This window comes from Lolium rigidum, chromosome 5 (assembly GCF_022539505.1).
Source record: "Lolium rigidum isolate FL_2022 chromosome 5, APGP_CSIRO_Lrig_0.1, whole genome shotgun sequence".
NCBI lineage: Eukaryota > Viridiplantae > Streptophyta > Magnoliopsida > Poales > Poaceae > Lolium > Lolium rigidum.
This window is the reverse complement of record NC_061512.1, coordinates 30,426,501-30,440,265: the sequence shown is the minus strand read 5'-3', so window position 1 is coordinate 30,440,265 and position 13,765 is coordinate 30,426,501. Positions and strand designations below refer to the sequence as shown.

General features: G+C 44.2%; 1 pseudogene; it reads left to right on the top strand.

The window, feature by feature from the left end:
- The first annotated feature begins 1,643 nt into the window (after positions 1-1,643).
- On the top strand, positions 1,644-5,572 carry LOC124654090 (annotated as a pseudogene).
- The last annotated feature ends 8,193 nt before the right edge of the window (positions 5,573-13,765 follow it).

Here is a 13,765-nt window from a genome sequence, read left to right as displayed (position 1 = left end):
GTCATATAATAATGTTTCCCTTCCTGCTTTCCCACTGATCACTCGCTTGCCGTGGAGGGCTCTGTGGGGAGACGAGTGGAGATGCTCTTACACACCGCGGATGTACACACCGATACCCCGTTACCTCTTTCTTCTCACTACTACCTTACTTACATGGTAGGGATTACAAAGGCTCCGTCAATATTTAAGCCTAATTTCATCCATAAAATTAACTAAGAAAATATAATTTATTTTTCACGAAAGAAATTATATAGTTCAAAATTTATTTCAAATATGAATCCAATGAAATAATTTATATAACATATAATTTATATTTTATAATCCCAACGTAGGTAGTACATATTACCCCAAAAAATATACATGAATCATCCGCAACATGCATACCTGCTAAATTAAATGTACATCCTCCGTCCCAAATTGATTAACTCTGCTTTATCCAGATACGGATGAATCTACACTTTAAAATACGTCTAAATAAATATGTATCGAGAAAAATTGAGTCAATTAATTCAGAAGAAGGGAGAAAGTTTTTCATATGACCATGTTTCCTACATCCTACTCAATTTTTTTTTACAGTGTTGTGTATTGATGATTCTAAGGATGTGTAAAATGTTTTCAAAAACATGTTGTATTTTGCGCTACACAAAAAAGTGGCACTTAGTACGCATTTAAAACATTCTATTAGGTCTTCACATTTGTAATTTAGTTTTTTTGTTATGGACTATGTCACATAATTCAATAAAACTTTATATGCACTACTTGTATAATTTGTTTGAAAATAATTTCAATTCAAAAGAAGGAACTTCCTATTGTTTGAAAAAAAATGCTATCTGTAGACCCTGAGGATCTGTTTGAGGTTTGTGCACTTCAGAAGCTATTAGATGGGTAGGCAGACCCGATTGTGACAAAATACCTAAATGTTTGACCTTTCATTTCCTTTGAAAAGACATCTTTTTTGTATCAAAAAGAGAGCTGGTGTACACTAGTACTATAAGTTTTGCCAAGACAAAATCGATAAAGATGTTTTTTCCATTTTGTATGTAGCTACTAGCTAGCATCGATCATTAGTCGACCAATCCTTCTATATATTATTACTATATCCTACTACTAAGGAGTTCCTTAAAATGTTAAGCCACACTACTTTGTTGCACCTAATTTGGGATAAAGAGATATATATGTTTATTTTAGCTGGTTATCTAGCTAGCTAGGTAGGACATTGACCCGGTGAGTGCACAACAGTACAGTGTGTGGCGAGTCATGCTCGCACGATAGTGGATGGAAGCTTCACCAATATAAGACAGGCAGTGGATGAATGATTGGTTCTGTTTGTCCATTAACATTGATCTCTACTGTACGTGTGGGTAATTTGCTTCTCTTCCTTTCACACACACATACATGTATCACATGCATTACATAGTCTGAACCACGGAAGCTAGCCAGATGTTGCTTTCTGCAATATCTATCTCCAGCAAGGTTCCATTGAGGGGGAGGAAGAGAGAGAGTGAGTGAGAGAAACTTTGCTAGCTTCTTCTGTGCCGTCTCTCTCTCTCACTCTCAAGCTGCTAGGTAGTATCTTGGAAGCAAGATCCCATATATACTCTGGCAGTCAGGCTTTCAGGCTTATTTATAGACCTTGCATCTTCTCCTACACTAGCTGCAGCAACAGCCACACTGCCTACCAAGCTGACTAGTATCTGTTTCAGTCTTATGCGTGTGGCTGCTTAGTTAGAGCAGTGGTTGCCAAGAAGAAGTATAGATGGACGTCGCCGAGCCTCGGCAGAAGCATGAGGAGCAGGAGCCCAAGGCTAGCATGGAGAAGACGGTGAAGGCAGGCTTCTCCGAGGACGATGACTCGTCGTCGGAGGCCGGCGAGCCCGTGCAGAACCACCGCGGATGGAAGGCTATGCCGTATGTCATAGGTGAGTGACTACCTCCTGCCTGTCCTTGCTTAACTTCCCTTGCAATTACCTTCCTTTTCCAACAAAACACTTTCGTCCATCTTTCTCCGCCGGACTCTGAAACGAGTTAGAATGCACACTGCAGCTCATTAACCTCACATTAATACATCTGCATATATAGGAATAATATCAACCATGTTTTTTGTGATGAAATTAATTTGCATCGTGCTTAATTCCACCGAGAACTGCTATTGATTCTTTGCACTGAATCTCAACTAACTGTAGTACATGTGGCCAAACTGAGAAAAGCGAATAGTAATAAAAGGACAATAATTCAGTCAGTAGCCTGCATATGCCATGCCATGCCATGTAGTGATGTAGTCATGTCCCCAACGGCCATGGCTATGACAATCAATAGTGACCACAAATCTACTCAACGTGATCAAATCAACATGTACATGTACGTATGTGGCCATCCAAAGAAAAAGAGAAAACAGGTCACGTGTCTGGCTTGTATCCAGGTCCAGAGAAGCACCTTCGTGCCCATGCAATGCATGTGTACCTCCGGCCACTCATTCTTGGCCAGCCCTGCAGTTATCTTCTAGTTTTGTTTTGTTTTGTTTTGATAAGAGGGAGCGTCGATGAGATGCATCATGCATATAGTTTTCTTTGCAAGGGTTATGCATTCATACATAGCAAAATGGTGTTGAAACATATACTGCAAGATAATGAGTTATCACGAAATAAAATTCACATTTCACAGCATTGACTGTGGTCTTATCTACAAGGGCACGTACATGGTAGTGGCCGGGAGAGCTGGACGCCCTTCCCTTATCCATGAAAAATCTACACCTACAAGGGGAACTTCCTAGATAACTCACCAGTCACTACTTCCAACAACTTTTTGTTCCTTCTCCGTTTTTCCTTGAGCAGACTTTTTTCTTCATGTTCACGTAGTGGTCTAATCTCATTTATAAAAACTAACCTTTATGTGGTTGCAACTAACTTTTTTAGAAACACGATGCAGATGCAAACGCTTATAAATACGCTTACACACTCACCATTCCGAAGCCACGCGTGCACACCCTATCTCTATGAGCAACTTCAAAATACTGAGTTGGTGGATTTTGAGATTGACGAACTTAGCACACGCGGCTCGATACAACGGGATTGTCGCGTCCCACTGAAAGAACGTTCTACATTAGTGAAACACCAAAGCATCGAACATAGGATTTTATCTTTGAAGGATTCAGGTGTTGAGGTTACTCCCTTGGTTTCAGTATGGCATCTAGACTCTGCAAAGCTCTAAGTAGCAAATCTGATGGTTAAACTTTACACAGAAATGTATGTAATAAAGATTTAAACATTAAAACAGAGAAAAACCTAATAGTATAATGTTTATCTAACAAACTTTAGTAGTTCCTCGTTAATTAGTAGCCAAAGGAGGTAGTAGTATTGAATACTCGAATAGGAGTTTTGCATGCTCAATATTTCTCTTTCGAAGCATGCATGCCATGTTAAATTTGTATATATATAGTTTTTAAATTTATGAATTCGTATACCTTTAGGGATAATTTCTTTGTCAAATTTGGAATAGTTTTCACATGATTATTAATGAAAGGTTTTTGGTTAGGATCTACTGCCAAATTATGGGCCAGATCTGTACAAGCCAATCTTATAAAACATTTGAACTTGATGCAAACCCAGATAAAAATATGTCAATGCACATCCATTACTTAATATAACTAACATCTACATAACAAATTTACATATTTTAAGATTGATATAGCTTCGATAATGTTGGGAAATAGCAGTTGAATGTGAGAAAAACAATTACATTGAAATATGTCTGCAACCTGGTTTATTTTGCCGAGGAACAGTTACTAATGTAATTGACAAAAACCGAGAAATGAAATGAATTTAAATTTTTTGGTGCAGGGAATGAGACGTTCGAGAAGCTCGGGACGATCGGGACGGTGTCGAACCTGCTGGTGTACCTGACGACCGTGTACCACATGCAGGGTGTGAGCGCCGCCATCCTGCTCAACGTCTTCAACGGCACCAGCAACCTGGCCACCGTCGCTGGAGCCTTCATCAGCGACACCTACCTCGGCCGCTACACCACCCTCGCTGCCGCCACCATCTGCTCCTTCACCGGCATGGTCATCCTCGCCCTCACCGCTGCGCTCCACTCCCTCCACCCTCCCAGCTGCAACCCCAAAGCAGCAGGCGTGCAATGCCAGGGGCCCTCGGGAGGCCAGCTAGCCGCACTGCTCACCGCCTTTTTCTTCCTCATCATCGGCGCCGGTGGCATACGACCCTGCAACCTGGCGTTCGGGGCCGACCAGTTCAACCCGCGCACCGCGGATGGGCGGCGCGGCATCGCCAGCTTCTTCAACTGGTACTACTTCACCTTCACCGTGGCCATGATGGTGTCCGCCACCGTCATCATCTACCTCCAGAGCAACGTCAACTGGGCTCTCGGCCTCGCCGTGCCCGCGGCGCTCATGGGCCTCTCATGTGCCGTCTTCTTCATGGGCACGCGCCTCTACGTCTCGTGTCCGCGCCCGAGGGCAGCCCCTTCACCAGCTTCGCGCAGGTCCTCGTTGCCGCGGTTCGCAAGCGCCACCTACGGCGACAAGGCGGCACCGGAGAAAACACACTATTTGACCCGCCGCACAGGAGCAAGGTCGTCTCCAAGCTGGCCTACACCGACCAATTCACGTGCCTCGACAAGGCAGCCATGCTTACCCCTGAGGAGGAATCGCTCTGCGCCGATGGGAAGACGCCGACGGACCCATGGCGGTTGTGCAGTATGCAGCAGGTGGAGCAGGTGAAGTGCTTAGCGCGGATCATCCCAGTGTGGTCGTCGGGGATCGTCTACTTCATGGTGGTCACCCAGCTTGGCACCTACGTCGTCCTCCAGGCGGCGCAGACCGACCGCCGTGTCACCGCCAGCAGCACCTTCCAGATCCCGCAGGGCTCCTTCGTCGTCTTCGTGATGCTCGCTCTAACTCTCTGGATCCCAGTGTACGACCGTCTACTCGTGCCGCTGCTCCGCCGGATCACCAAGCGCGAGGGTGGCATCACACTGCTCCAGCGGATCGGCATCGGGATGGCGCTCTCCGTGGTCACGATGCTGGTGGCGGCGGCGGTGGAGCGTCGCCGCCGTCGGATCGGTCCAGGATCGCCGATGATGTCGTGCTTCTGGTTGGTGCCGCAGCAGGTGCTGGCGGGGCTCTCGGAGGCGTTCGCCGCCATCGGGCAGACCGAGTTCTACTACCGGCAGTTCCCCGAGAACATGCGAAGCGTCGCTGGGGCGCTCTACTTCCTTGGGTGGGCACTTGCGAGCTACGCCAGCGGGCTCATGGTGACCATTCTGCACCGGACCACGGGATGGCTGGCGCAGGACCTGGACGAGGGCAGGGTGGACCTGTTCTACCTTGTCACCGGTGTCATCGCAGCTGTCAACCTCGTCTACTTCATGGCGTGCGCACGGTGGTACAGGTTCAAGAAGTCAGATGACAACCACACCGGCTCCGGCGCCGGCGACGCCGGCCTCGACGAGAGCCCGAAGAAAGCGGCGAATGCAGCGCCGGTTTAGTCATTTAGTTTAGGGCCTGCCCGTCGGGGTTCAGAGATGGATATGCATGCATAGTGGTATATACTTATCGGTTGTGATCTATACAGATTTCAGCGCCGGTTTAGTCATTTGGTATATACCTATTGCTGTGATCTATACAGATTTGAGATTATTAAACAGGTCAGCAGAGCTGAGGAAATAAACAATACTCCACACGAAAGCAAAAGCCGAACAGAGCAGACAGCTCCCATTTTAACTAAGTACTAGTAAACGGGCACGTGCAATGCACGTCTCTATTAGGTCCATCCTCATTGAGCCAAATGTCACATCTTACATACCCAATGCAGAGTACATGTAAGTTTTACAAAAAGAACATGAACATAAACCTTCACCAGCATCCCGTTTCTACAAAACATTTTGGTAACAACAACAACAACAACAACAACAACAACAACAACAACAACAACAACAACAACAACAACAACAACAACAACAACAACAACAACAACAACAACAAGTATATAATATAAGTAGCTAGTGTATGTGTTCATTTCTCTGGAAAGAAAAAACAGCAGCGTTAGGGTAGTGCTTGTTGCATCCCTAAAGCATCCTTTGTCTTGTTATTCCCTACTCTACATCACCATCAACAAAACATATACAACCCAAAATATTTAGTGAAAGAAATACAACCCAAGAGGGGAGTGATGTTTTGGCTCCTGAATGCATATGATCATATCCATGGTTGATCCATTTGAGTTGAACACATCAACCAATATGTTCATGTAAACAGAAAAGTAAGGTTAAATAGGAAAGGACATGTATCTTCTCACACATCCAATACGTTGGCAACATAATGCAACTGAAACAGAAAAACAGATCTATAATAAGACTATAACAACATAATGAAGTCATTCCATTGTTGTAACCAAATCATGATATATCACAGATATTCAGAGTACAACAAGCATACAAAAAAGAGAATTGGTCAGAAATATTCTCAAGGACGTTTAGTTCTCAATATAAAATGCAAAAATATTCACATTACAAGACGCATGCCTTGCAGTATGTAACATAGTTAATATATGCGATGACTGTTGTCCAATGATGTAAACATACATGAACAAGAGCATTAACGACTGATTCTTGCCCCAGCCAGCCAGCTAAGATCACACGGAGATGGAACTCAACGGAAATAAGCCCCACGTGTCTGATAAAATATTCTGATATTGTTGAAAGAAGTAGAGAGATTCAGCTTCTGCTCTGAAAATTTACATGTATATTATGTAAAATATTTCGAAAACTGAAGACCATGATACACTCTGCACGCTAGCAGGCAATCAACCGTGATCTACACATGCACAACGGCTACGCCGTGGTGAATCAAGTCGCCCAGGACAACGCCTTTATCAAGCAACAACATGTGGATCAGTCTAGAATGGTAAGAAGTTAACCCAGTATCCCGATTACAACTGAAAGCAATGAGAACTCAACAAAACATGCTTGACCCAGGTTTTATAAACCAAACTTTGAGAAAAATTCAAATATTTTGTTGAGTTCTCATTGCTTTATAAAACATGCTTGACCCAGGCCTTATGATCCATTGCATACTAAAATCATACTAAAATCATTGCATACTAAAATCATACACAAGGTACATTTTATGCTTTTTAATCCACAAACCATCATACCAAAAGCATTAAGGAACCAATTGTTCTGTAACTCTGGATTACCCCGTAATCAGATTATCCTTGGAATCGTGTTGCCATCAACGTGGATAAATAAATAGTGTTTCTACAAAAAAAAAAAATTGTCGTAGCAAGAGATGGTACAAGCATCTGTCGATAGAAAACAATACATGCACTACATGTACTTATCACAAAAGGTTGTGATTCCATTCCATGGTTATCTAAATAATCTAAATGTTATTTGGACTACATTTTAACATAAACCATACAAAATTACACATAGGGATGTGCATACCAACCTGCAATTTCCGTTTTCAGTTTTCTCCTTTCTGATTGTTGGAAATGAACTATCATCAGTATAAGAACAAAGGTGAGCAATTCTATTCTTGAACTATCATCCGTATAAGATATAATGGCAAAAAATAATCTAAATATCTAATTAATTACAATTCAAAATAAATATAAACATATGGATGTGCATACTAAGCTGCCGCAGTGTCATTCGTACAAAGAACAGTCGTGCTCCGTTCAAACAAACAACCAGCGGGGAGATAAAATTGTGCAGTGTAAACCTGGGATTCGTCCTAGGCGGCTTGGGCGCCCCTGTGAATCCTGAACCTCGTCGAGCTTCTGCGTGCAGGATGCTGCGTCCCCGCGAGGAGTACTTTGGCGGCGACGTCCTGGCCGCTTGTCGACAGGGTCTTCGCGGTCGCGTTTTGCAGGGCGGCGGCATGGAGGCAGGGAGCGAAGTGGATGCACGGCGCCGTGGAGTTCCTCGTCTACAGGGCCCTTCACCTGGGCAGGACGGCGGCGTGTGGCGGCGTGGGGGACGGGCGCCGTAGAGACAGGGCGGCGTGTTAGGGACGGTTGGCGGCGTTTGGTACGGACAGCGCGGCGTTGGGATGGTCGGCGGCGTGGATGCACGGCGGCGCGCCGTTGGTGGCGGGCGGCGGCGTCAGATATAGAATCCTATGGTTTTGCCATGGCCCTCTCTACCAGACGGCTCCGCATCAATCGCCAAGGAGGCGCCCGAGGCAGCGGGATGGTGGCGGCGCGGGTCATGCGACATCGTGCGGGGAGGCAGCGGTGGAGAGAGGGTGGCGGCGTTGCGTGAGATCTGATCTCCACGATGGTGACCCTGCGTGAAGAGCCCGGTTGAACGTGGGAGGCAGTTTTTTTCTTCGGTCGGTCATCACTCATCAGTTTCGGCCTTTCGGGACAGTCCGCCAGAGATTGTCCGCTCGTATGTGCATCGTTGGATAGATGATGTAAGGCTAAGATTAGTTGGATCACCACCCTCTCTCTCTTTTTATATTAGTGGAGATGAATGATCATCACAAATGTATCAAAAACAAATATAACTGAATCTATTATCAACATCATCAGACACACATAAAAATAATCTTGAAATCCATGTTGCATAGCATATAAAATGGTTCACGATCGACATAGTTCAACAGAAACATATAAGAAATGCAGATTTCAAAGCATATAATAGTTCATCGAAATAGTTCACCACAAACACATAGTTCATCGACCTACTTCATGCATCATTGCTATTGTTGACCTCATGAGCTTGCACATGTTCCTCCATGGTGTCGATGGGGACATAAGATTGCTGCCACCCATGCCACCTATGCTGCCGCTGCCCATGCAACCTCCATTGACGTCAGCTGCGATACCTTTAGTGCTGCCGGCCATGGCTCCTCCCATTGCTCCAGTGAATCCGCCGGCCATGCCACCGCGCCATCTCACATGGCTTAGCCCATAGAACCCACAAAGGTACCCATGCCACCTCCCATTGCTCCACTGAATCCACTCATTCCACCTCATCTTGAAAGTCATCTTCATAGTTTGTCTCATATTCTTGCAATGGATTGTTATACTCTTGTGATGCAAAATTCATATGTTGCATAAACGACTCATCATGGACACTACATATATATATATGCAATAAATAAATAAAACACACATAATTGCATTAAAATGTGATAAAAATAATAGAAAAATGTATAATATACCTTTGCAACATATTATCGGTGAAGTACGATGAGTTTGGAGGAGGAAACATGTGATCCTCCCCTTCAGTCGTGGGCAGCAGCGGCGGAGGAGGTGACACAAGGGGGTCTTCCTGTTGGGGAAAGCATACAGAAACTAAAAAAAACTCCGCATAACCAAGATCATATGCAAGAGAGGAGGTAACGGATCATACCCTCGTAAATCAACCTAGCGGAAGTAGTCGATGATGAGGTTGGTGAAGTCGTGAGTCGATCCCCGCAACTAGTGTGCTCTAGTCACGAGGAGATGTGTTATCCCTCGAACACTCCTACAAACAAATATTGCATGTGCAACAACTCCACGGTATCCACACATATGGGATCAGGAACACCATGCCGAAATGTGATCAAGCACATTGTCGAAGCGGGAATGTGTCGATGAAGATCCGGCAGCGCTTTCGCGAGTCAACTAGATTAGATCTAGGCAGGAATAGATCTCGGGCATCACTTCGTGAAGAAGAAGAAGGGGAAGCAGATCGTCGCGGTGGTCCTCCAGTCACGTCGGCTAGGACGGGGGCAAAAGGTGGGGTGGCACGGTGGTAGTGGCATGCAACAGCGCGCTAGGGCGCCGGTGGAGGGGGTAGTGCGACGGCTAGGGTTTGGGAGAGGCAGTGGAAAGCTTGGCCTTAGCCGGCCCCTCTCCTCCCCTTTATTTAGGAGGCCGGCCGGCTCTGCCCCCCCCCCCCCTTCCCCAAACCAACTCAGAGGGGCTGTGTCGATGTCCGGATGGACTCCTCCCCCAAACCGACATAGGGGGGACATTGGAGTCCAAACCGTGTCAACGGGGGAGAGTCCAAGCCTTGAACTCTTTCCTCCCCCTAGTGCATTTTTGAAGAATATTTACCTTATGTTTTTGAATGAGTAGTGATAGAGTCCAAGCAATTTTTTTAGATGAATACTAAAGGTTTTCGAGGACTATAAGTCTATAACTATCATCTGTATTTCTAAATTTTCGAAACTGTTAGTTTTGTCTTTTCTGAAATAGAAACTATGGAAAGCTCCAGATTACCTTGAATCATGTGTTTGCAAGATGTCATGGGGTATCTACCTTATTCTTTTGCATTGTTGTTTTGTTGCATGCAACATCTTATTTCGTCCAAACCAGTACTCCATCAATAATTTTCTTTAGTTGTCACTTACAAAAGATGAAAAGATATGAGTTCAGCATTTATTTGAAACCGATCCACAACACCGAGTAAAATCAATAAAATATTAAAACTGAATAGAAGGATAGATTACAACAGTGTGGCGTACCAGGCGGGTTTGCCACTAGTAAGCACTTACCACTGGCGTGATGCGTGTAGTTGACACGTCCGTTGGGAACCCCAAGAGGAAGGTGTGATGCGCACAGTAGCAAGTTTCCCTCAGTAAGAAACCAAGGTTTAATCGAACCAGTAGGAGTCAAGAAGCACGTTGAAGGTTGATGGTGGCGGAATGTAGTGCGGCGCAACACCAGGGATTCCGGCGCCAACGTGGAACCTGCACAACACAACCAAAGTACTTTGCCCCAACGTAACAGTGAGGTTGTCAATCTCACCGGCTTGTTGTGAACAAAGGATTAACCGTATTGTGTGGAAGATGATTGTTTGCGAAGAACAGTAAAGAACAAGTATTGCAGTAGATTGTATTTCAGATGTAAAGAATAGACCGGGGTCCACAGTTCACTAGCGGTGTCTCTCCCATAAGATAAATAGCATGTTGGGTGAACGAATTACAGTTGGGCAATTGACAAATAAAGAAGGCATAACAATGCACATACATATATCATGATGAGTACTATGAGATTTAATCAGGGCATTACGACAAAGTACATAGACCGCCATCCAGCATGCATCTATGCCTAAAAGTCCACTTTCAGTGTTATCATCCGAACCCCTTCCGGTATTAAGTTGCAAGCAACGAGACAATTGCATTAAGTATGGTGCGTAATGTAATCAACACAAATATCTTTAGACAAAGCATCGATGTTTTATCCCTAGTGGCAACAGCACATCCACAACCTTAGAACTTTCTGTCATTGTCCCGCATTTAATGGAGGCATGAACCCACTATCGAGCATAAATACTCCCTCTTGGAGTCACAAGTATCAACTTGGCCGAGCCTCTACTAGCAACGGAGAGCATGCAAGAACATAAACAACTCATATATGATAGATTGATAATCAACTTGACATAGTATTCAATATCCATCGAATCCCAACAAACACAACATGTAGGATTACAAAGAAACGATCTTGATCATGATAGGCAGCTCACAAGATCGAGCATGATAGCACAATTCGGAGAAGACGACCATCTAGCTACTGCTATGGACCCATGGTCCAGGGGTGAACTACTCACACATCAATCCGGAGGCGATCATGGCGATGAAGAGTCCTCCGGGAGATGATTCCCCTCTCCGGCAGGGTGCCGGAGGCGATCTCCTGAATCCCCCGAGATGGGATTGGCGGCGGCTGCGTCTCTGGAAGGTTTTCCGTATCGTGACTCTCGGTACAGGGGGTTTCGTGACGGAGGCTTTAAGTAGGCGGAAGGGCAGGTCAGGGGGCCACACGAGGGCCCCACACGCCAGGGCCGCGCGGCCAGCACCGGGCCGCGCCGCCCGTTGTGGCGGCGCCTCGTGGCCCCACTTCGTAAGTCCTCCGGTCTTCCGGAAGCTTCGTGTGAAAATAGGACCCCGGGCGTTGATTTCGTCCAATTCCGAGAATATTTCCTTACTAGGATTTCTGAAACCAAGAACAGCGAGAAAACAAAGAATCGGCTCTTCGGCATCTCGTCAATAGGTTAGTGCCGGAAAATGCATAATAATGACATACAATGTGTATAAAACATGTGAGTATCATCATAAAAGTAGCATGGAACATAAGAAATTATAGATACGGGGGACGTATCAAGCATCCCCAAGCTTAGTTCCTACTCGCCCTCGAGTAGGTAAACGATAACAAAGATAATTTCTGAAGTGACATGCTATCATAATCTTGATCATACTGTTGTAAAGCATATGAGATGAATGCAGCGATTCGAAGCAATGATGAAGATAATGAGTAAACAACTGAATCATATAACAAAGACTTTTCATGAATAATACTTTCAAGACAAGCATCAATAAGACTTGCATAACAGTTGACTCATAAGCAATAAATTCTTAGTAGAAAGCTTTGAAACAACACAAAGGAAGATATAAGTTTCAGCGATTGCTTTCAACTTCAACATGTATATCTCATGGATAATTGTCAACACAAAGCAGTATAACAAGTGCAATAGGTAAACATGTAAGAATCAATGCACACAGTTTACACAAGTGTTTGCTTCTAGGATAGAAAGAATAGGTAAACTGACTCAACAATAAAGTAAAAGATAGGCTCTTCACAGAGGGAAGCATGGATTACTATTTTTGTGCTAGAGCTTTTCATTTTGAAAACATAGAAACAATTTTGTCAACAGTAGTAATAAATCATATGAGTTATGTATAAGATATCTTATAAGTTGCAAGCCTCATGCATAGTATACTAATAGTGCCCGCACCTTGTCCTAATTAGCTTGGATTAACACGGATTATCATTGCATAACATATGTTTCAACCAAGTGTCACAAAGGGGTACCTCTATGCCGCTCGTACAAGGGTCTAAGGAGAAGGTTTGCATTGGATTTCTCGCTTTTGATCATTCTCAACTTAGACACCCATACCGGGACAACATAGACAACAGATAATGGACTCCTCTTTTAATGCTTAAGCATTCAACAACAGGTAATATTCTCATAAGAGATTGAGGTTGTATGTCCACACTGAAACTTCCACCATGATTCATGGCTTTAGTTAGCGGCCCAATGTTCTTCTCTAACAATATGCATACTCAAACCATTTGATCATGAAAATCTCCCTTACTTCAGACAAGACGAACATGCATAGCAACTCACATGATATTCAACAAAGGTAAAAGTTGATGGCGTCCCCGTGAAAACATGGTTACCGCTCAACAAGCAACTTACTAAGAAATAAGACACATAAGTACATATTCTTCACCACGATAGTTTTTAAGCTATTTTGTCCCATGAGCTATGTATTGTAAAGGCAAAGAATAGAAATTTTAAAGGTAGCACTCAAGTAATGTACTTTGGAATGGCGGAGAAATACCATGTGGTAGGTAGGTATGGTGGACACAAATGGCATGGTTATTGGCTCAAGGATTTGGATGCACGAGAAGAATCCCTCTCAATACAAGGCTAGGCTAGCAAGGTTGTTGAAGCAAACTCAAGTATGAAATGGTGTAGCAAGACTCACATATAAACATATTGTAAGCATTATAAGACTTTACATCGTCTCCTTGTTGTTCAAACACCTTAACCAGAAAATATCTAGACTTAGAGAGAACAATCATGCAAACCAAATTTTAACATGCTCTATGTAGTTATTCATTAATGGGTACAAGGTACATGATGCAAGAGCTTAAACAAGATCTATATGAGCACAACAATTGCCAAGTATCACATTATTCAAGACATTATACCATTTACCACATGCGGCATTTTCCGTTTCCAACCATAT